We start from the raw sequence: 26,641 nt of genomic DNA on the forward strand, positions 1-26,641 counted from the left end.
TAAGGAAATGCGGAAGAAGTGTAATTGGAGTACTAATGAGCAATCAACACTAATCAACCCACGAAGGCCATTCGACGGCAGCTGACAACTCTGCATGCAGAAACCTGCAAAACGGGATAGGGGAGGCATATGAATGCAAAGAAAGTAGGGGAGGTAGCAGATTGCAAAGATAGAAGACCTGACACAGCAGTGCAAAGCAGACTGGCAGCACAATGGCAGTAGCACACAAAACGCATATTATGCCATGTCCATGAAAGTACAAATGACAGTGCTCTGCAGGATGCATGCCAGAAAATGGTAGGTGCAACGTGCAGAAATAGTAAGGGAAGGTCGAAAGGTAATCCATGGCAGGCAAGAGTAATTCAACACCAAAGGCAACAACGGTGTAGTTCCATCGGTAAAACACGGAAGATAACCCTTAGATACGGCCGTACAAACACACCCTAGGACATCATCGGTGTGCACAGCACAATAGTATAAAGCGTGAATGCACACAACACACAGCCGTGTATTCCCAAACACCGCACCATAGGTGTAAACACACGGGGAACTTTTAAAATGTACATGTTGGGTGCTGCCATAGCTGTGATCCATCAGCATGCGTTAGAGACAGACGGTGTTGTGGAGGAGGATGCCGACAACCACTGCAGGCCTCGGAGGAGAAGGAGAGTGTTCAGACCAAGGGTAACCTACCAGGGGCTACATGACCTGGAGATAGTAGAGTGTTACAGGGTGGACGGGGACATGTTACAGCAAATAGTGGAGCTGTGCCGGCCATGCCTGAGAACAAGAAACAACAGAGGGGAACCCATCCCAGTGGACACAAAGGTATGTGTAAGCTTGCGAATACTGGCCACAGGTGCCTTTCAAAGGCCAACTGGAGATATAATGGGCATCTCACAGGCATCAGCATCCAGGGTACTACACCAGTTCCTGGATGCCATGTTACCACATGCCAATGAGCATATATACTTCCCCAGATCTCAGGAGGATTTGGCTAGCAATATGCGCCACTTCCACCATGTGGCACAATACCCGGAGGTACTGGGTGCGATAGACTGTATGCACATACAAATCAAGTCACCACCTGGTGAGCAGGGTAGACGCTACATAAACCGCAAGGGATTCCACTCCATCAATTGCCAGGTCGTGTGCAATGCCCAGAGCATTATCATGGATGTGTGTGCTGGCAGCCCTGGAAGCTACCACGACTCCCATATCTGGCATGCCTCACAGCTGTATCAGGTATTTGTCAGGGGGGACATCCCACAAGGCCATCTCGTGGGGGATGCTGGCTATGCACTGGAGCCGTGGATGATGACTCCCATCAGAAATGCACACACACACATGCAAGAACGCCATAATGAGACACACGCACAAACCAGAATAATCATAGAGCGTGTGTTCGGGATGCTGAAATCATGGTTCCGGTACTTGGATACATCTGGTGGAGCCTTGCAGTACTCTCCAGGCACATGTGCCCACATATTCATAGTATGTGTCATGCTACATAATATGATCCTGCGGAAGCAGCTGCTGCAGGGACATAATGGTGAAGGGCCACAAAGCCCACCACAATTGCCAAGGCCAGTCCAGGCACAGAGGGTTCCAGACCATGAACACACTGTGCCAGCCCCAGTAGGCAGATGGAGGCGTACCCAGTATGCCTACGCCTTGGCAAAGAGGGAACGTATAGCACATACTCTGACAGCGTAGGCCGCATGGACTGACACCTCCCCACCTGCACACACAGTGAAATGGACGGCACACAAACATGACCACCTGTAAATTGTAATGTATGGATGGCCTTATGTGTGACTCCTACATAGGCAGCCCCCAAACACTGTAAACCCAACAGCCAGTGGAACATGTAACGCCAACACCTGAACAGTACGTGAGTCCTACAGCATATGGTGTTGCTGTGTGCCTGCCACATTCGCCTCAAGATGTATATATATATATATATATATATATATATATATATATATATATATATATATATATATATATATATATATATATATATATATATATATATATATATAGATAAATCTATATATATATATATATATATATATATATATATATATATATATATATATATAGATAAATATGTACGCATATACATATATATAATACAGATAAGAAAGGGAATTAGAGGGATATAAGGAGACTGAGATGTATCCAGCGATATCTGTAAATAGTATAGATAGTGCAACGACAATCTGAACATCCGGGAGGTTTAAAATAATAGGATACCGCCAACCATGGAACGTGTAACATACCGATATGCATAACCGCGAGGCTGAAAGACCGACAGAACACATTACTGTAACAGTACATGCGCGTGTAATAGTATGATGATATGAAGGGAGAGGTAGTCACCGCTGCCTGTGTTGCGGTCCACATAGGTACTGTGTGCAACCGTCCCCGTGAGTGCCGTAGTATGTGTACGTGTGCGTTGAGGGTGCCATGTGCGTCGCTGTGTGAGTGTAATGTGTGTGTGTCTGCAACATGTGTATGTTGGTGCCAAGTTAGAGGCAGATCAGAATATTAGGTGTAGGCATACGGTAAACTAGCCTCAGGCATATGTTCACTACTAGTCCCAGAGTAGTAGTGACAGCCCCAACCTGGCTAGGTGTGTCCTGACATAGAACGATACAAAGTGAATATGTTCCAGATGGTAGCACAGGAATATTCCCCATAAGAAATGGAAAAGACGTATGTAATAGTCATGCCTGTATATACGACACTGATATGTTACATGCAATATGATACGTTGCCAAAGTCACACAGCAATAGGTATGTATCGCGGAAAAAAGTATGTGCTACCTCAGTACTGACCGTGGCTACGTGTTGGCCCGTAAACACCGCTGTGTGTTCCACAAGTGTCAAACAATTCCCATATGAATATGTGGCAACCACTGGCAAACAGGCTATTCCAACAACATGACCACAATGACTGCAAATATCTGGGGCAGAAAGACAAGGGATAGTTGTCACGTACACATAGCCGCTGATATACCACATATGTTACGGAGGTATACATGCATCAAGCTCACCTGCAGACGATATCGAAACCAATTAACAACAGCCCAACCTACAATCCCATAACAAAAGACTATTAACTGTTAACTCTCCAAGTAGGGATGGAGCACACAGACAACTATACTGTTTATGTAGAGATGCAAGGCCCACAAACCGTATCCATTACGTACAACCACCAATATCCCCCACTGTAGATAATAAAGGAATACAAACCGTAATAGCAGCACAAACATAGAGTCAGTCAATGACATCTGCATAACCACAACATATCGTGTGGGAGACACAATTAAAGGCAGATGCATAATTGCATGCATTGTATAAAGGAAAAAAAACAGCCATGTTACAGTTTTGAATGCAATACTCCGTTATCATTCATCGGCAGGACAGGTACACCCACATGTTGAACCAAATACTACACCTGTCACACACAATCCACGGGTGACATGAATTAAAAATATACTTGTCCCTATGCATAGCAGTTGCAGTTACACATAACATAACACAATACAGACCATCTCCATGAAGGTAGGGCAAATAGCCAACGCCCAGGTGGAGAATCCAATTATACCAGAGTATCGACGCGTAATTTCCAAATGGAGTAGATGCACAGGTGATATGCACGTAATTACTCACGTACACATAGCCGCTGATATACCACATAAGTTACGGAGGTATACATGCAGCAAGCTCACCTGCAGACGATATCGAAACCAATTAACAACAGCCCAACCTACAATCCCATAACAAAAGACTATTAACTGTTAACTCTCCAAGTAGGGATGGAGCACACAGACAACTATACTGTTTATGTAGAGATGCAAGGCCCACAAACCGTATCCATTACGTACAACCACCGATATCCCCCACTGTAGATAATAAAGGAATACAAACCGTAATAGCAGCACAAACATACAGTCAGTCAATGCCATCTGCATAACCACAACATATCGCGTGGGAGACACAATTAAAGGCGGATGCATAATTGCATGCATTGTATAAAGGAAAAAAACAGCCATGTTACAGGTTTTGAATGCAATACTCCGTTATCATTCGTCGGCAGGACAGGTACACCCACATGTTGAACCAAATACTACACCTGTCACACACACTCCACGGGTGACATGAATGCAAAATATACTTGTCCCTATGCATAGCAGTTGCAGTTACACATAACATAACACAATCCAGACCATCTCCATGAAGGTAGGGCAAATAGCCAATGCCCAGGTGGAGAATCCAATTATACCCGTGTCGACGTGTAATTTCCAAATGGAGTAGATGCACAGGTGATATGCATGTAATTACTCAGTGAGGAACAGCAATTGGCTGGATGAATTCACATGTTGCAGGTATCGACGTATATAAGGATGACTCTCAAGATATTCAAACCATATGCTCATACTGAAACAGCGTCGTACTACCGAATACAAACAAAACGAAATGACAAAACAATAAACTAAACGAAACGAAACACCAACAAGGTATGTAGAACACACGATATGTAAGGTTGTGTAACGCATGATCTGTATTAATAAGTTGTACTGTATGTGAATGGTGGTTGTAATTAATTACACTTGTCCGTAATGCAGAAAGTGGTGAAAGGTAGTTATGTAGTGATGTCTTGCTGAGCATACCAACGCTTGTAGAAACCGTGTGTACAGCAGTGGGACATTATGTACACAGCAGAGACACCACAAGGGATGCTACAGAAGGGCATTAAAGGGAACAATGCCATACCACATGCTGTTTCTGGCAGTGGATGTCCAACAAGGAAGTGCCATAGCAGGGGATAGTACATGTATGTATACTGTCACAGCACGCATGTGTATGGGCATATACCATTGATGACATATGTAAGGTGTGGCCGACGTGTCTAGGTAGATATGATAGATATCCTACACAGTATCACAGGCATATCACGCATAACACAGGTATAGCCTATTGGTATGTACAATAACAGGATACATATGGCCTTTAGGTATGGGACATAGTAGTAGCATGATAGCTACTCTAAATGGAAGGGACACCAAGTAACCATGCACAAAGGACTTGTAGTAGTTGCACAGGTGCACAGTGGGCTACAATGCAGTCTGGCAAGTCCATGTGTAAGCACATGTGCAGTGTACACAGTAGTGTCACCTCTCCATGGTAGTGTCCTGTGAACAGCAGAGGCAGGTGTCAACTGCACCTCTACACAGTACAGCTGTTGTGGTGATACCAGGACTACATGTGTCACCCAAACAGCAAGGGAGGTATCACATGAACAGTGCTACTGTGTGTCCCTGCGGGATGTACACAGGACCTATGTTCTACAGCATGGTGTGTGTTAGGTTTGTGGATGTAACACAGAAGCACAGCCCATGCAGTGTGGTGTGTATGCACATATCCAGGAGCATTTCGTTCACAGTGCCCACCGCAGATGTCATGTATGAGGAGTATATGCATCAATAATGTGGTGGACATGGGCCATGTCAGAGCAGAAGAAGACACCCCTGAGTATGGGGTATGCAGATATGTACAGATGTGTTGTCCATATTTAAGCCGCATATGTAAACTGTCTGAGCTCAGTAAACATCATGGCATGTCAATGTTGTGCCATGTAAAGCTGTAGCTGTTGTTGAAGGTACACCATAAATGTGGTATTGTACCCTTGACTGTGTGTAGATGTGTGTAGTTCACAGGTACAATGGCTACCTATGTACCAGCATCACACACAGTACAGATAGGTGTGACCTTGCAGAAGGATACCCATGCCACAGTGGAATATGGTAACCACAGGACTGTGTGTGGCATATGTGTGTACTGCAACCATGTACAATGTGATATGTATGTAGGGGACCACTATCCATGTGATAGTCAGTCGGTGAATGTTGTTATGCAAAGGTGATGTGCATGCACCTTGTGTCATGCATCTTGATGCCATGATACTCATATAAAAGTATCCGTCACACTGACACCCATATGGTTGGTATCAGTATGAGCTGGTGGAGCAATAATGGTGCTTGGTATGTAGGTGTTGGAAATCTAGGCATGGACAGTACTCTGTAACAGCATGTTCTGTATGTAAGCATATAGTGAACATGAGTGGCCCTATGACTGAGGACTGTGTAATGCAATATGTACCTGACATTTAGTAGGTACTATGGTATGCTGGCACCACTGTGTTTACTGTCCATGAGCCACATAGCATAACATCCTGAGACACAGGGTATGATGTGCAGGTGGATGTGTATGTCTTCAATACCAGAATGTGGAATGGTGCTGAAAGGCAATGTGAGGACAACGTATGATGTGTTGGCCTCCGTACCATCCTCAACTGCCCTAGCAACTGTATGACAGGTGCCCAGCATGTGTATGTGCCTCGCTGTGGCATTCACAAACCCAACCCGGGTGCTAGGAAAGGACTGGAGGCCATCAATGCGTGTGGGAATCACGTTCCTGATGATGTGCCCCATTGCCATGCAGAATGGTCCAGTCAGGAGTGTATGACTATAGTCCCACTCGTGCAATGCAGTGCCACCTGTGTGTAGTGCGATAAATGCCGCTGTCGCAGTCAGGGTCTACAATGTCCGACAAAAGGCTAGCAGTGAATATAGTGGCCTGGTGTGGAGACATATACCGAACAGGTTGGTGGGACATTACAGCCAGGGACATTGGAAGGTGACATTGGGCCAGTGTCCCAGGACATATTGTGTGTATGTCAGTACTGTGTATGTGACCACAGGGACACTACGATGTTCATGTGGATTGCGACCCTGTAGTGAGTGAGAGGGTGTATTGTCGGTAAGTACGCCATTGCCTGGCACGTTGCCAACATTACCTCGGTCTGCAATGCTTGGATGACTATTGTATGTGACATCAGATGTGGATGTTGCCAAAGAATACTGACATACCACCACAATGCCTGAGGTCCCACACCGCAATGTGTGGCAGTCATGTTTAGGTAGCTAGCCTTGGAGTATGTGATGATGGACCTTGTGGACCCACCATGGCTGACAAGTGATGCACCCCACACATGTGAATGTACACCACTGTGCAACAGCCTGTACCTGTGGTTGTACATCATATGTGCATGGAACATGACCACCACAGCGGCGTCTGTTATCTGGTCAGTACCGCCATGTCTCTGTGTGGAATAGCATGATTCCTGCAATTGTGTACATGCTACTGAAGTGCACTGTGGTATGTGTCAGCATATGTATGTGTAGTGTCCATCTGCTCGGGTGTCATTATGTTAACAACTGCTGTCAGCAGACGTCTGTAGTAGTTGTTGTAGTACACATGTTCCGTGTATGCTGTGATGGGTGTGTTTCCAGGATGTGGCTAGCAAGGCCGTGTAGCATATGTGTTGAATCCACCAAAGAGGGGATAACCCCAGGTGTGTCACACCAGTCACATGGAGGTAGTGTTCATGCTAAGGGTAGTGTAGGTATGGTATGTGTTGTGTATTGTTTTATCCAGCTGAACGTAGTGCGTGACTCAAGCATGTGTAGGTACATGGGTGTCTATCCCAGGGCAGTGTGGGTTACTGTCAGCACACAGCAGTAGTAGCTGTCTGAGGCCCAAGGTACATTATAACAACACAGAAGGTATGTAACCTGTGGTGTACAATGTCGACTCTGTCGCTTGTTACAATGTGTATAGCGGTCACAAAAACAGTTAGCTGCACATGGGGCACCTATGATGCATTGTGCTAAGCAACTATCCAGGATGTGTGCAAAACACTGTGTGATATGTGAACCCCTCATCTGTGGGTGTTCCGGTCCAGGTATGTGCCTGAAAGGTACGGTCCGTGTACAATCCGTAATCGCAGGTGTTCTGTGCAGAGCATGGAGGCAGGTCCCAGTCACTGCAGAGATATGTGAGTGGTGCAATAGTGTGTGTGCCTCACTTGTGTGCATCACAGTGGAAGATGCAAGCATTGTTCCACATGACCCCATGTCGTGCTTGCCAGTTACAGTCCTGCCGGTGACAGTTATGTGAAACTGCCAGAGAGGCAGTATAGCATGTGAAGATGTACATGTGTGCTCTACACCCCAGGCTGATGGCTGCAGGTCATGCGTGCCACAGCATTGTGTTTGACCTGGACTGTCATAGCAGTCAGATCCCACATGCCTGTACAATAGCAATAGGAGCATAGGCAACTGTTGCAGTGACACAGTAGGTCAATGTACAGTGTTTTTGTGTCCAGACCAATGCTGAATGTACACCATGGCTAGACACACACCCAGAGGGCTATAACACCGGTGAGCCATTGCACGTCCCAGTACACGTAGTCTGTGTATTGCCATCACAGGGCAGTCACAATAACATGATGTATGAGAGATATATTGTACCAGGTGATGTGTCATGTGTGCGTAGGTTGAGTTGCAGAGGTGTTCACCCGTCCGCAACATCTAAGTGCATAATGCCTTGTGTAACATGATGTGTGGAACTGCATTGTGATTCACAACAGAGTCATCCGTGACTGGTGTGTTGTGAATGTTGTAACCCATGAGTCTGCCATGACGGGGGCCACCAGTGGTGCCTACAGTGGTTATACAGACATATTGCATACGTTGTTCTTGCAGGAATGTCCATTGTTGTAGATGATGTGGTACTACGTGATGGTAGGTGTGTGATGTGAATGTTACACATCCAGACGTGACCATCAGGTGCAGTCATGGTTGTCGACAGCATCACCCCATCCACAGCTGTCAGCACCCTGTCCCCAGAATGGGTAACAGTAGCCCTCGTACTGTGTGACTAATGTGCAGATCGTAGAACACCTACTACTGGCTGACTAACAGTGTCAACTAGGAAGGGTATATGATGGCTGAAATACGCTGCTCTAATGTATAAATATGATATCCCAATGAATTACTATGATTCCCATCTATTAAGCCATGGCTGGCATGTAAACCGTGTACAACAATGAATGTGTGACAGACCCTTCCAATGTGGAACCTTGATGAACATGCACCTGTTAGAACACCAAATGAGGTACATTGCACGTAATGATGTACAACTGACAGCTATGGGCACAGCATGGATGTAGAAGCACATCACCCACAGGCTGTACCGCTGTACGTTGGTAGGTGAGCATTGAACGAGTATATGTGACAGTTGCTGTATTGCCACATGTACGACATATCCGTCATATAGGGGTAGCACTGGTACGTGACGGTTGGACATGCCTGTACATATGACCATGTCCCACAGGATATGTGTGTTAAGTGTGTACAACACCTGTCGTACCTTCAGCAAGCTGTGAAGTGTATGACTGCCAGTGTACCTGTGTGACATGTTGTGCAATGGGTGCAAAGGTAGTCAGTAGCGCATTACATGCTCACATATCCTGCACAGGTGCATAGCTTGACCATACAATACATATAGGGTGTTGGATAATAGCAACCCACAAGAAGTGATGAGTAAGGATGGCAATGCACTATCACCTTTCCGGGTAAGGTGTGCATGTCCATGACACATTAGCACTTGAGATGTTAGCAGTACAGCTGTACAGGGCGGCATGTATATTTGATTACAAATACCTTTGCGTGTTCCACCAGTGGCCTGTTGACAGACAGACATCAACACAATGTGCAAGATTGACATGTGCACAGCACATCATCGCTGGCTACAGTAGAACAGGGTTAATGTGTTGACATGTGCACAGAGCATCAGCGCCAGCTACAGTCGAACACGGTATGTGTTGAACCCCACCGTCATTGTAGCCCATGCCACAGAGAGAAATGTTATGCATCTGTGTATGTATGGCTGGGAATGGACCTGACCTAGCAGTATAGCTGTGTCAGTGTTGCGAACAACATACTGAATGGGCTGTGTGTGTGAGGTGTTTGTCATAAGTGTACGGTCTGATGGATGATACCAGCATTGTCACCGCTATGTGAACATCCCTGTCCCCATAAATGAATACCTAGGCTGTGCTCAACACCATGGTCACTGTGGAAGGGATGGTGCTGTGCGGTGCACACGCCGACATGGTGGTGACAGCAGACACTGGAGGTAGACATATGAGGTACCCATGTCAGGTCGGGGTACCATCCATGTGCACGGGATATCACTGTGCGGGCATATACAGCACTGTGTTGAACAATATTACATCACATAGCATCTGTAAGGGGTAATGTTTATGCATGGATGTGCGATACCAGCATGCACAATACACACCCCCACCATGCAGCATGCTGCCTACCTTGCAGAAGGACATTGTCTACACCATGATGATGGACATGCGACATGTCCATATACCTATATAAATGACATATGTAATGGACAGCCACCGTCCTAAAACTGGTATACCACAGGCTGGACACATCCCTGTGCCATATATGTGATATACCCTGCCATACCATGCAACCCTGTCCATCAAGGCTGCATGTGTCATCACAGTCATACATGGTGTGATGGCCACATGGTACATGCACTATCAACTGACTGGATCAGTAATGTGGCACTGATGCACCTTGTGTTGTCACAATTGCTGTGTGACAGCGTGTAAAACGTGCGTGCACATGCTATGTTTGACCATCCCTGCAAATGTCATATGAATAGACATAGTCCCATGTGTATCACATGTGCAATACAGGCGAGCCGTGGCAGGATGTGCAACACCCGTACAGTGTTGAGTAGATGTATATGGCAAAACACATGCATGTACAGGTGTCCATGTGTATGTGTGCAGTGTCACTGCTGAAGTCCATAACGGCTGCGTCTGTGATGCTATGTGACATATACACAGCATCCAGGTGAACAGTAGTACTGTGGACACATTGGGCCAAGTGCAGATTGGTAAGAACACAGGTGCAGGCAAGTACACATGTCCACAGCAAGTTACCATCTACATGGAGTATGTACACTGTGATGAGTTGACACAGAGATATGATATGATATCCACTGCATAACGGTGTGACAGGTGTGACAGAAACACGTCAGCTGTGTCAGTGTCATGATGCTTTTCAAAGATTACTGTGCAGATGTCGTACATGTCATAGCAATGTATGTTCAGTGGTATGCCAGTACATCAGTGTGAATGTGACCTGTCACCATCATTATGTCTTACAGATAATGCCACATTCATGACTCCCAGCCTTCAGCCGCCAGGAGGATGATGTCATAATACCATTGCTCCATGACAACTATGACGTGCTGTTCAGCCATGTGCCACAGCATGCTCAGCAGCAGGATGACCTGTGGCAGGATATACGCAGGAGGGTGAATGACATGGGTGGCAACAACCGCACCTACCAGCAGGTACGCAGACACTGCACGGACCTGATATGGCATGTGAAACAGCATGCCACTGCAATCGCCAGAGAACAAGGTGGAACAGGTGGTGGGCCACCAACCCAGCCCCCACTCACACACACGGAGGAGCTACTGGCCAGTCTGGGGACACCCAGGGAACAGCATGCAGAAACACTAGCCGCCATCGTGGAGGTGGGTGTCTCCCAACCAATGAGCCTGGAGTTGCCTGGTAAGTCAGTCCTGCATATGAGTATGATATCCAATGTAGTTGCAGGTGTCACTGTACATCATGTAAAGTAACAACACATGCCAGGTATATGGGCACACAAGCTGCATACTACAGTATGCTATGTTGTGTATGCAGACATGTGCATACCATATGCTATCACACAGGTAAATGTGTTCACATGCACAGTGCAAACTGTGGCTGCCATACAGTCAAGGATAATGTTTTTACTGTTGTGTCACCCCAATACAGGTACCTCTGGAGTGTCGCACAGACATGGGTCCATCACAGGTGAGACTGTTGTCAGTATCAGGCATGTTACAGTGTAGAGTTAATTGCCATGTGGCCAGGTATAACATGCACACCTGAGTTTTGTTCCAGTCACGTTATACAGGTTGCACCACCAGACATACACACATGCCACCCATGTGCAATAGATACAACTGTTATTATACACTGGCATGAAACCACAGTACCTGTCAATGTGATATGTGTGGTCAGCTATGCATACAATGGTGGAGGTGTTCTACAATGGATGCATATGTAGTATGCATTGGAACAACATTTGTGGTATGCACACAGTACCACACAGTGAGCTGTGATATGGGCAGCACACAGGTGTCACCATTGTGACATATGCCCCTGCATTGTGTGCACACATTGTGACACGCCACCCGACATGTCCCAAGATTGTGGTGTTCCATCTGCAATATTGTCACACCATCACATGACCTACACCCGACATAACAAACATCCACACTGTTGTCTGCATAGCCCTGTGGATTGTGACACCTCTGACATGTATGGTTTATGTCACATGGGACACCACAGACATGTGTACAAGATGCCCATCACACACAGTTGTCCAAGACCCGTTCACACATGGCCATGGGTGATAGCCACAGGCATGTTGCCACACAGTACTCCTGATGTGGATAGACCCCATTGCACATTGTCCACACATAGTGCAATCATAGCCATAGTGGACCACTTGTACATTTGATGTGTTACACCGGACAACCATAATGCCTGTCTGCAGCCACCGGAGGTGTCACCGATGTCTACCATATACGATCTGTGGAACAGCATGACTGTGTTGCAGTCATGGCAATGCAATGCGTCCATGTTATGCATTGCACAGCAACATACATGCGTCATGTTGCCATGCAATGGCACAGTGCCTGTACTCCACACTGTATAGCTACGTAACCGGCTCACACTAACCTCACCTGCACATGCACATTTGTTAAACATGCATTCTATCTGTAGGCTGTACACACAACACTGCACTGTGAAGCCCATTATGATGATGTGCATGTGTCAGGACACCATTGTGTCAAACATGTATACATGTTACTGCACATGTCAGTGGATTACATGTCAAGGTAACGTCAGCCATGTGTACTGTTAACCTGTCTGTGGCCACATGGTGTATCACGGTGATGCATGCAAACTACCATGATTGTGAGTACTGCATGCCTACTGATATGACACCTGCTTGATGTAGTGTGCACCGCAGGGTGGTATGCATACTAACACTATTAATGTCTGAGCTGCATTCCCTGTGCTGCAGTGCATGAATGCTGCATGCCATCTGAAATATCACATGCATGGTGTGTCTGTGTGTGTCGGTGTGTGTCTGTGTGTCTGTGTGTGTCTGAGTGTGTCTGTGTGTGTGTCTGAGTGCGTCTGTGTGTGTGTCTGTGTGTGTCTGTGTGTGTATGTGTCTGTGTGTGTGTGTGTCTGTGTGTGTCTGTGTGTAATGTACCTTACAGTATGTCTTTGCATTCACAGGTGGTGTAGGTGTGTTACCCTCCTGCGGTCCATCTGATGTTAGTGTCCCCACAGATACTAGTGGTGATGACCATATGCATGAGGTACAGGCAGGTTTATCAGGGGCTGAATCTGTGCCATTGGTTACCATCCCACCTATGTCCCCCTCTTCCCCACACACGGTTCTGATGCCAACACATACCACATCACCGTTGCCCATAGAGGAAGGACAGTCAGGGTCTGTTGGCATTGAACAGGAATGTGTGGTGGCTACAGAAGGTGTGACTACACACCATGTTGCCAGTGTAATGACTGGTGATGTGCCACACAGGCATGTGGCTGGTGCTGCTCGTAGGAGGACCTCTGGCAGACATGCACCTGCAGTACAGGGCGCAGCAGCTGGTATCACCAGACGCATGTTCCAGACTGTAATGGTGGCACAGGCACGTGCAGAACGGCAGAACCAAGAAGGGCAGAGGCTGCAGAGGGCTGCAATCCATACCCTAAATGACAACATCCAGTCATTGGCAAATGCTCAACAGCAGATTGCTAATGTACTGGATAGGCAATTAGGTGAAATGGTTGGAATCCTCGACCGAGGCATGGCAATCCGCGAGCATGAGCTGTCTGAGCTGGAACACCTGGTAGAGGTGAGGCATAGGACACATGGGCGTAGGCCAGCAACACCACCTAGTGTAGGTCAACATGTGCGTGCCACCTCTCATGCCCACTCACATAGTGCCGGTAGCAGTAGCAGTGCAGCTGGTGCTGCACTGTCCATACCAGGACACAGCAGGCCACGTGGACGTGGCCCTGGCCGGTCCCATCATGGACACGGTTCCAGTGGACATGTGTCATCGGACAGTAGCCACTCTGTACCTCCACCTGGTAGTGCCCGTGCAACCCCAGGCAGGCACAGGTCACGTGGCCGTGGACGGACACAGTGAGCTGTACAACCTGCACTGTACACTCTGGGGCTGTCAATTATACCCTGTGTAGGCATCACATATGGCTGAACTGTGTACACACATACCCACACACAGCAGACACAACTGTAGGGCTCCACCACATCCACATGCATTCTGCACAGACATGTCCAGTAAACTCACCGGCCCTTACACACACACATGATGTTATCCATTGGTGCAGCCTATGCCCCTGGCAAACATATCACCCTGTGCATATGCCCTCTGCCGCATCCCTGTCATCCACACCATCGGTGCAGGGTTATACAAATATATTCTGATGCACAGGGTGGACAGGATAGTGAGAGGTGTATGTGATACCTGTGTATGCATAGCATGGGATGTGTATGTTGCAGTGGTTGTGTATGAATACTGACAGATGCGTATGTGACATGGGTTGTGTACTGTCAACATGCAGCAGACATACCATGTAGTGCAGGTGCAGCATGCATTGTGATGTGTTCACGGTATGTGTGACGGTTACATGTGTAGCACCATGTTGGTTCTGATACCCTGAATCCCTCCTATGGTGTACTCGCATGTGCCTACAGGGAGCACTGTTATCGGTCCCCCACGTGTAGCTGTGGATTACTCACAGGCACATCTGGCAATATCAGCATACTACATGTACCCGCAACCTGCCTGGACACCTACATGACACACATGTCCGCACATATACTGCACCTGACGCATGTGGTTGGTGCCACAGGCTACAGTGGCCAGAGATGTCACATACATAGCAGAACACACTACAGGTATGGTGACATGGTGCAGATGTCGTACACAGCGTGATGGCCACTGACTTGAGGTGACATCTGTCAGCTGTGGGGCATGCTGTGCAGCAGTAGGACCTGGTAACAGTACAGGAACATGGTCGCAATCACGGGGTGTACACCACTATGACGCACACCCCATAGTGTGCAGATGGTGACACCTGCCTGTGTGGTCAGCACCCTCACAATACTATGCACCCACACGCCATGTCACAGGGAGCAGACATGCACAGGTAGCCAGTATGGCTCACACCTATGGCATCGACAGGGTTGTGCAATGCAGCACCAGTACGGGATAGTCACCATGTGTGGTTAGTGTTCGTTCACAACAGTATATTAGCATACACCCTCACACCAAGCAGCAGACATACAAACATGTAGACATACACACATTGTGGTGACCACACATGTGTACACAGAGAGACAACGTGTTGCATGTACTGTACCATCCAAATTCATGCTCCCACACTGAGGTATGTACAGATCTCTACTATGGTGTACAGGGATGTGTAGCAAGTGGGACATATTCCCCCCGATATGTGGCATACATGGGCACATATTCATGCACACATGTCAGTGCTGGGAATACTACACCCGCCATATGATACGTGTGCAGGCATGCAGCGGTATGTAGTGCATTATGTGTACCAACACTGTATCCGGCAGATGTGCTGATATATACACTTGGGAGGTGGTAGGTGTTACAGTTGCCATGTGACATACAGTTGATAACACCTGACCACTGGGTATGCATTATGTCAGCACTGTCATGTAACAGCGACATAGCATACTGTATGCACATGGCAGGGTAGGATGGTGTGTGACACAACTGTGAGCCACCACCTGCACACATGCATGTAGACAGGTGTTTAAACACATTATGTACACACATACCTCCATACATGCTGTTTCTATGCCACCGTATAATGGCCCCTATGATGGGTATGCATGTGGTAGGTTGTTGCAACTATGTTATGGACATCAGCCACTGCTCATGCATGGCTGCTCCATGCACAGTACACATGTCACATGTGTCTCCTGTTGCCATGTTTGTATGCATTGCTACTTTTTGACATGTGTGTTGACATACATAAAACATGGACTGTGGTATGGTATCACAGCTGTCACAGGCAAACAATACAAGGGTATGTGTCCCAGTCAACACTGCTACACCCTGTAGTGGGAGCATTCCACAGACATGGGTCTACCTTCCATTCATGTGTGTAGCACTGCGTACGCCAGTGTTATTCATGTGGTACATCACAGGCTTTGTATGTCTCATGTGTTCAGTCCATGCACACATCCAGACAATCGCATGTATGACATATCCAGATGTTTGTTCATTGTGGTACAGCAGCAGTCATGTGTCACAGCTGTGTCAGGGCCATGGTATGTGTGGAGCTGACCTGTCCATGTATACTGATATAGGTGGACTACATCACACATGTTGGATCATTGTTAGCACATGTGTACTCTGCACAACTGGTGTACACTGCTATACAGACCTGTGGACATATGTCACATGCTGTTGTTGGACCGTGAGGCTTACTGCTGCACCAATGTCATGGTGCTGGCATGACAGCTACAGTGTTCACTGCAGTGTGTACATGTGTGACCTGCACCTGTGACACCTGTGATGTCATCTGTGTGTGTACGAGTAACTGCATGTGTGACCACCCTGTGCGTGTGGACAGGTTTACCTTACTGTGACCTGCTGTGTGTACACTCTGTCTGCATGCTGGACGGCACGTAGCAAATGCTAAGTGTGTGAGCATGCCCAGTAAGCAGTTGTGTAGATGGACATACAGTACATTGCACACTGCACCCTTCTGTGATTATACCCTGTGTGCATACATGTTTCCCCTTTGCAACTGCTAAGTGTGTGAGCATGCCCAGTTTGCTGTTGTGTAAGTGGACACACAGTACATTCCACACTCTGCCCTTCCATGATTACACTGCATGTGTATGCCTTCTGTGTGTCCACTTCGTCTGCATGCTGGACGGCACGTAGCAAATGCTAAGTGTGTGAGCATGCCCAGTAAGCAGTTGTGTAGATGGACACACAGTACATTGCACACTGCGCCCTTCTGTGACTATACCCCGTGTGCATGCATGTTTCCCCTTTGCAACTGCTAAGTGTGTGAGCATGCCCTGTTTGCTGTTGTGTAAGTGGACACACAGTACATTCCACACTCTGCCCTTCCATGATTACACTCCATGTGTATGCCTTCTGTGTGTACACTCCATCTGCATGCTGGACGGCACGTAGCAAATGCTAAGTGTGTGAGCATGCCCAGTAAGCAGTTGTGTAGATGGACACACAGTACATTGCACACTGCGCCCTTCTGTGATTATACCCTGTGTGCATGCATGTTTCCCCTTTGCAACTGCTAAGTGTGTGAGCATGCCCAGTTTGCTGTTGTGTAAGTGGACACACAGTACATTCCACACTCGACCCTTTCATGATTACACTCCATGTGTATGCATGTTTGCACTTTGCAAATGCTAAGTGTGTGAGCATGCCCAGTACGCCATTCATGGACACACTGTACATTCGACACCGACGTCTGATACTAGGCGTGTAGCCATGGCCATTGACATCCTGCATAGCCATTGTGGCCATCCAGGCGAATTATATATAGTTGCTATGCCACAATGGATGCCTACATCAAACACACTGGTTGCTCTCTCTAAGGGTGTACTGCCTGTGGTGCATCCCGTATCCATTTTGTGATGTAGTGCTCCGTAGATAGTTAGTATTCCCGAGTGCAGCACTGCTGTGTTACTGTACGTCCACCTTGGGATAGTAACATGCTGTGTGACTGCTCACTCTGTATTCATTCCCTATCGGCATCCTTGCCTTTGCGGATGATCTCACCCACCTAGAAGTATGCCTCTGACAATGCTGTGCTCAGTAATCTCGGTAGCGCATTTTGTAAATGCATCATGATGTAGTGTGTTCATGTAGGTAGGTGTAGGTTTGACTCCCGGCCCTTCCAAGTGTATGTGTGTGTTTCCAGCTGCCTCTGGAGACAGTACTGCTTTTAGATGCCTCACAACACATACATTTGCTGTCAGCGTCTATTCCTTTGCGGATGATGTCACCCACCTAGAAGTATGCCTCTGAGAGCGTTGTGCTCAATAATCTCGGTAGCGTGCTCTGTAAATGCATCATGCTGTAGTGTGTTCATGTAGGTAGGTGTAAGTTCAACTCCCGTCCCTTCCAAGTGTGTGTGTGTTTCCAGCTGCCTCTGGAGACAGTAATGCTTTTAGATGCCTCACAACACATACATTTGCTATCAGCGTCTATTCCTTTGCGGATGATGTCACCCACCTAGAAGTATGCCTCTGACAGCGCTGTGCTCAGTAATCTCGGTAGCGCATTCTGTAAATGGATCATGCTGTAGTGTGTTCATGTTGGTAGGTGTAGGTTCAATTCCCGGCCCTTCCAAGTGTGTGTGTGTGTGTTTCCAGCTGCCTCTGGAGACAGTAATCCTTTTAGACGCCTCACAACACATACATTTGCTATCAGCGTCTATTCCTTTGTGGATGATGTCACCCACCTAGAAGTATGCCTCTGACAGCACTATGCTCAGTAGTCTTGATAGCGCGTTCTGTAAATGCATCATGCTGTAGTGTGTTCATGTAGGTAGGTGTAGGTTCAACTCCCGGCCCTTCCAAATGTGTGTGTGTTTCCAGCTGCCTCTGGAGGCAGTAATGCTTTTAGATGCCTCACAACACATACATTTGCTATCAGCATCTATTCCTTTGCGGATGATGTCACCCACCTAGACGTATGCCTCTGACAGTGCTGTGTTCAGTAATCTGAGTAGCGCATTCTGTAATTGTGTCATACTGTAGTGCGCTAGGGTAGGTAGGTGTAAGGTCAATTCCCATGCCTGCCACATGTGTGTGTGTGTGTGTGTCTATGCTCCCGGCCTAATGGGTTCGTAGGTTATGGTTTTAGACGCTTCACAACACACATATATCCTGCAGACATCTCTGTGTTTGCGGATGTTGAGACGCACCTAGTGGGATGCCTGTGTGTCTGCTGTGGTTACCGACCTCCGTAGAGTGTTCTCTACGTGCATCATGCTGTGGTGTGATAGGGTAGTGATGTGTAGGTTCCACTACCGGTCTTGCCACATGTGTCTGTCTGTATCTCTCTCGATGTATTTACATATACATATTTTATGCCCATAGCACTGCTCTTGCGTGGACAGCTGTCTGTCCCATGTATCGCATATTTGCACAGCTTACACATAGCAATGGGGTACGATGCAAATCCAAACATTGTCCATGCAACGTCCATGTTCCGGGAGGTGTTACACACCCTTACAGACATCTGCTGTATATCTTGGCAGACAGCTATCCTTGCTGTACTGTCACTGTACTCATACATGCCATAGACTTTGTGTATCATTGCCTGTTTATGATGTGTGTATGTTTATCTGAGCTGTGTGCATGGTCGGGTGTATGTCCCACTATAATCATCTGTACAGGTGTCGCCAATATAGGTAGTTCATGTAGACTGCTGTTTAATTTGACATATCAGCACATACCTGCGGACATTACTGCACTCCCTACTGCAGCACATTTCATCATCTTGCAGTGGATAATAATGTTTCCACACACATGTATCTGTTTCTGTTCATAACACTCCACCTCACGGAGCATATATCTGGACAAGGCCTTATGTGATAGTGGGACACTCAGGGCCAGTATTGACATGTTGCTCTTACAAACATTGATAGTGGGCACAATGATATGTTATGCATGAGTATGGCATTTCAGTCTGATTTGGTGTCTTCATCACATGTTTGTCATTGTTTCCTGTCGTCAGTTATCATGAGAGTGCCGGACTGTTACTGTTACGTGGAACGCAGCAAACATCTGAGGCATAACTCTACACAGTCTGCGTACATCTGTGCAGTTGCAGAGTATGTGTCTGATACAACATACCAACTTTCTGACTACAATACACACAGTGTATGGCGGCATGACAGCCCACATGCCATTACTTTGTATTTGCAGGACACACCCACACAGACAGTTGTATTCCTCACACAGGTCTACATCAGCTTATCCACACTAATTGTTCTTTCATGTACCATATGTGTGCATTGTATTTGCGCTTTCCGTCAGTGGCGGGGCTCACGTACGACTATGGGGGTTGGAAATTTTTATGTTGACACGTCATGACACCCTGGGGGACACTTTACCTTTGTGTCTAATTACCTGCCACATTGACCTTTGCAGGGCATACGTTGTCATTCACATTTTCCGGGGCATGACTTATACATGTTTGCCCATTTGTCCTGCTGTCTTTCTTCTCACCTGTCCGCCTAGTATCACCAGTTCAGTACATGTATTTTGGTCAGGTTAGCTCCGTCATACCCTTGACCTGTTGTCATTATGTGTACACGCCCAGACGTTTGACCTTTGCCTTGTTACATTTCACATAGTGATGTGCCTTTCTAGCTGATTGCTGTCTAGGCATTACGGACTGTGCGTTAGGTGATAGTGACTGATATTTCCATTGCATGATTAGTAACACTCATAACATCCATATTCATGGCTACGCCAGTATTCGTACAATGGTCTAACTTTGTATGGGGTATTTATAATATAGTCCCTATCTGTATTGCCTGTACTATGCCTTACTGCAGCTGTGTTATTCGGACAGTTTTCCAGTTATGGGTACCATCTTGGTCGTATGCATGTCCATCCATGGGAATCGTCTACAGGACACTGATATAGGGCTGTACATATTTCCAGATTGCTTTCCGCATTACCCAGTGGATACTTTGCACCATTATTGAGAATAAAGGCATGTGCTATACCCACATCCCTCCCACGGGGCGGGCCTACGAATTCTCCGACAAACAACACCTAGGCCCATTTCTGCATACCCAGGTTCCCATGCCTGACAACCCTCTACGGTACACATTACACATGGTTAATGTGTGCGGTACTGAGATGTGGACACACTTATATACACTCCCCACTCTAGGGATGTCAGTTCATATGTCATGCATTTCATGGACACATGTGTCATCACCCTTGCACCTGATTCTACTGCATATACGGCTGATTCGTATTTGCGGCTGTCACGTCCTTTGCGTCAATCGCAGCAGGTACTGCGAATGTACAAATTTTTGGAGTCCTACAATGGACACCAATATGCATGTTTAACGTGTAGAACTTGCTGGACTGTCACTTTCTGGCCAATGATTTTGACTGCTGCTGTATATTCCCCATTCGTGGATGTCTGTTTGTCTACCCATATTAGCTATTACTTGGCATATTTATATCCATGTGTCATATATACGGGACATAGGTCTGTTGTGTTTACATATATACATGTAAACCCCTCATTTCATACCTTGCTTTGTTAATGTCTGTGGATTACCTGTGTACACACATCTATAACCATACCATACCTTTCCACTGTACAGATACTGGCAGAGTGTACGGATGGTTGACCCTTTATCTTAGGTGTGTTTTACATTAACCTGTGTCTATCTGGCAATTTGCTGGCATTTCATTTGGGACATACAGTGGCACCTTCTGACAAGTAGTTCAGGTTACGAATGCATACCCATCGTCAATCCCTGCTACTAACACACCCGTTATTCTATCCACTTTCTATGTTTGTTTTAGCACATATCTTGTGTTTCACCCTATTTGTACTGGTACTTTGCATGGCATTGTCCGGTTCCATACTTTCAGGGGCTGACAGTTTTGAGACATGTGTAACTAACGTGGGGGAAACAGCATTAATTTACTCTGCTCTGAGCGGATCACACACGCACAGGCGCACTTGCATTTCCTTATTGTGGGTTACGCGCAGGCGCACATGCATATCCGTATTCTGGGTTACATATGTTTACTGAGTCTTTGTCCTTACGTGGCCTGTATTAGTTGTGACAGGACCAGTAACATATCTCTGATCCAGTTAACGGACGTATGCGACACACACTTTCACCTTTACATATCTAACTGTCTTTACGGCATAGACGCATTAATTACACATTCACATTTATATGTTCTATACTCGTAATTCAAACTGGACTGCATTCATGTTGGCCGGTTGCTGTGACCTCTACACATTTGGTGTTCTGTCTCATTTATATGCATACCCATGGTACATAGCTACATTAACATATTCCCCACCCCCCCGCACTCACTTACGTCACAGGCATCCATTCTCCTGCTGGGAAAAGTGTGGTACTACATGTTACACATTCACTATTCCCTAATGCTCTGGACCCAGGCTGCATCTGGCATAACCGCAGGGATATTCAGAACACAAAGGCTTATAGTCCCGACACATACAGGTCTTTAATTGTCAGGGTGTTCTTGTGGTGCTCTGGGTTTGGTCTTGTCTGCCTAGTGTACAGAACTGCCCTGACCATGTACGAATGTCAGACGAGGCACATGGGCATGGTTTGTCCATGTTTATTATACCATGACCCCCCATTATTATTCCAAACTGTGCACGCTGATTGGCCAGCGTGCCCGTTGTAAATCGAGTTATACTAATGGAAAAAGGTCCGGTCACCCGGCCTTTTTTCCATTACTATACCTCGGTTTTTAAAACCTGTCTCACTAAGTTAGATGGGTTTAACATAGTGAGACAGCTTTAAAATAAGCAACGGAGATCTCCATTGCTTATTTTAAAACTGTCTCGCTATACTAAACACATTTAACATAGCGAGACAGGTTTTAAAGGAAAGCAACAGAGTAAGCAAGATCTCCGTTGCTTCTTTTTAGTGTTTCGCTATGTTAAATGGGTTTAACATAGCGAGACAGTTTTAAAATAAGCAACGGACATCTCCGTTGCTTATTTTACAGCTGTCTCGCTATGTTAAACCCATTTAACATAGCAAAACACTAAACAAAAGCAACGGAGATCTTGCTTTCTCCGTTGCTTTTGCCCACAGCTCTGATGTACTGCACAGACGCACAGTACATCAGAACTGCCGTGGATGCCAGACATCTGCGGAAGGGCATCAAACAGGCATATACTATGCCATTATTTAAGAAAATTAATAGTTCCTTTTCTTACATAATGTCATGGTATAATAGCACTAACCCACTTCTGGGTGTAGGTAATGCTGTATTTACCTACGGTTGGCTTTGTTTGGTCCCTCAGGCTTTGCCCTCGGGACCAAACCACGCAAACCATGGGTAAATCCAGCATTACCCACACCCAGGCGTGGGTTATTGCTATAATATTCAGTCTGTGTTTACAGACACGGGTGTTTGGACAACTGGCAATAGCTTATGCTGTTGGCATACAATGATGTGGGTGGTGCTGGTTATCATACATATTCCATGTTCTCCATTGTTCCCATTCACATTTGACTATTCCCTGTAGTCATTCATACATGGATATTTATGTAGCACATGACTGAACTATGTATTACCTGCAGGTATGCTGTGTTACAGTGAACATATGTGACGGTTGGTTACAGTATATATGTGTACGTACCTCTGTAATACTGGGGACTACCACACATCCTTCACAGCATTTCATGCGTATGTACATACTATTATTCAGTGATCTGTAGAAGGTTGTGTGAGCACTGATTACATGTGTCCCTATTTGTGCACGCATCGTGTTAGTCTTTGTCCAGCTTTTGTTGCTGTCATGGGTTGGACGATGGTGTTGGTGTGTGATTGGGTTGTATTTATACTGACGATACTTCAGTGGGGGGTAGGGTTAGCACTTGTTCCTCTTTGCGGGGGAGGCCCCATGTTGGACATTTGTGTCCTGCGTCAACACCTGACAAGTGCCATATGTCCTGTGATATTAACACAGTAGTATATTTCTTACCTTCGTTACTACTTGCATGTTACAGGCATTTTCTATCTGGTACACATGACTATTATACTGGATAGCTTAAGCTATTCACATGCTATGCAATAACCTTTCATTCTGGCATATACGTGTTATTCTAGCCTTTGCATTGGCCGTGGGTGTTTTACCATGCAAATCCACACATATCTACCAATGATGTCCCACCTTGACAATCTGTAGTTGTGGCAACCCTGCTGGGGTGACCTGCACGGTGGACAGCTGTTCCGCCCTGTGTATTATGTTTTGCATGTCTGCATAGCTACTCATCAATACTGTGGCTACACATAATGCTTTGTCCAGATGTGTACAGTTATGGACACCGTGGCGTGTGAACACCTATGGTGTTTCGACAGGTCAGTAACCACACACGGGATGTACACATTCTGCCGACACATTCACATGCAGCCATTTGGATTTCAGTATCTGGGATGGGATGTTGACATATGTGGGGTACATATTTGCAAGCCTGTCACTGCCTAGGACAATACTTCCTCCTACCTATGGGGTATACCCGCTCTGTGTAGGTGTACAGCTGCGCAAGGCTGCTAACTGGATTAGGTGGACATTCAGACATGGGTGCGGGTTACGTGCTATGAAGGGGTTGTTGTGTATTACATTTGCATGCATGGGTTCTGCTTCTGGATATTCCGATTCGGCATATGCCATCCTATGTGTATGTGACGGTTACGTTGCTGTGTATAGCACATTTTACTATACATATGTTTGTGTGTGTTTGGGATGCGATTTGGGTTGTCTAGTTTCTTTATAGTTGTTACATGGCCACGACTGCCCAGCTGTGTACTATCACTACCACTGTGGGACTGCTGGTGACCATGCCCATGGGGCTAGTCGTGTGTATTTGCGGCGCACTGACATGATGCAGTACACCTCCACTGGGTATGACTGCTGACAGTGCACTATGTAACGGACACAGTATTCTACATATCATTTGTTCCATGAACGGGAACATTTTGTATTTCGTGCATTTATGTTTGGTTCTCCATTTTGTGTGGACGTGTAATGTGTAGCATACTTTGCATACGTTTCATTATCCATGGACACTGATAGGTGCGGTTACTATTGCGGGAGGGCTGTAAGATTCAGCACTTTAGGTTGCTCATCGACAGCCGACCTGGCCACGCCTCCGAGCGCAACCTAGTTAGGCTCCCTGGACTCGCGCACGTGCCCTATGCACGTGGTTGTGGTTGCAGCGCACACTCATTACTATGCATGTGGCACTGCTACGCCATTTCTACGCTGCACGGCCAGCGCAAGCCTTACACCGGCCTTGCACCGAGCTTCATGAATCCCGGGGAACATCTACACTCAGTGTTTCAAAGAGCGTAACTTCAGAAAAGGCTTTAGTGTGAAAGCCGCATTTAAGCCTCGTGGTTTTTCAGCATTAAAAAGCAGAATCCATTTCTGTTCTGCCCCTTCTGTCTGATTAACCAAGTCACCACCTCTCATATGAATGCCTAGAAATTGTGATACCATAAACCTAAAATTGTGTTCAGAACCATAATGCATAAAATGTTGTGCTAAAGCATTTGTATCTTTCTTATCCATCCTCCCCTCACACTTATGACACATAACTCTACCTATTAAAGCTTAAGTTCCCTCAGAATAGTTATTTTATAATGTAATTTTGTGTTTCCTCCTGAACAACTTCTCTGAATGCATATCTCATTACTGTTTTCAACTTATTCCTCATCAGATTGTATTATTTTTTTTTTGAATGTTTCTTGAATTTTGAGCCTAAATGTTTTAATGTTTTATCTCTGCTCTGTATAATTATTATTGTAGCTTTTGTATGTACCTAATTTTTTGTCTGTATCGGAGCTTTTCTCCCCAGGACTCCATTGAAAACGGGTTCTTTTGGCCCAGTGGACTATCCTGGTAAACCAACTGCAAATAAATAAATAAATAATGTCTCTGTAGTGCTCAAGTATCCCGTCTTTTAAACATCTGTTTGTCTTTCCTATATAAAAAGCATGACATACATGACAGAAGAAAAAATAAAGTATATACATTGTTCTACAATCTGCATAAAAGTCCTGTTCTTTTTTAAACTGTAGGATAGGATGGACATAAACCTGTGCAGAATTAATGTATTTACAAACTGAACATCTCCTGCATGAGAATGTACCCAATCTACTGGATTCAACACCAGCCATATGCTGTTGAGTATTATAACAAAGATGTTTCTTAAGAGATTTGTTGTTTCTGAATGAGAAACGTGGTGTTTCACCAATAACCCCTTTTAACCCATCTATGGTATGTAATATACTCCAGTTTTGTTTACTAATGTCAGAATAACTGTTAATGTCACTGGAGTATTGCAGGGAAATCCTGAAAGTATCAGTGTTGAATGTAGAAGTGTTGGTCCTGGTGGTAACCACTCTCTCTGTAAATTAAGCCTTATATCTGCCTGCCCTCTCATTCCAGGCATCAGATATACATAAAGCAATATCAGCTTCTTTATATCCCCTATTTAAAAATCCTGCTTAAGGGATCCTAAAGCCAATTATAAGTTTAAATCATTGTTGTGCAACCTCATCAATCGATAAACCCGGCCTTTTAGTACATTTCATGTAACATGACTGGGGTGCATGCTGTTCTTATGTAAATAAACTATTTTTTTTTAGTAGGTTTTCTATATACACTCATGGATATACTTCTTAAATCTGCTTTGTTAAGTCTGATAACTAAAACTTCAATATCATCAAATGAATAATTCACCAGT

Source organism: Protopterus annectens, chromosome 5.part0 (assembly GCF_019279795.1).
Source record: "Protopterus annectens isolate FY-2018-M chromosome 5.part0, PAN1.0, whole genome shotgun sequence".
In the NCBI taxonomy this organism is placed as follows: Eukaryota; Metazoa; Chordata; order Ceratodontiformes; family Protopteridae; genus Protopterus; species Protopterus annectens.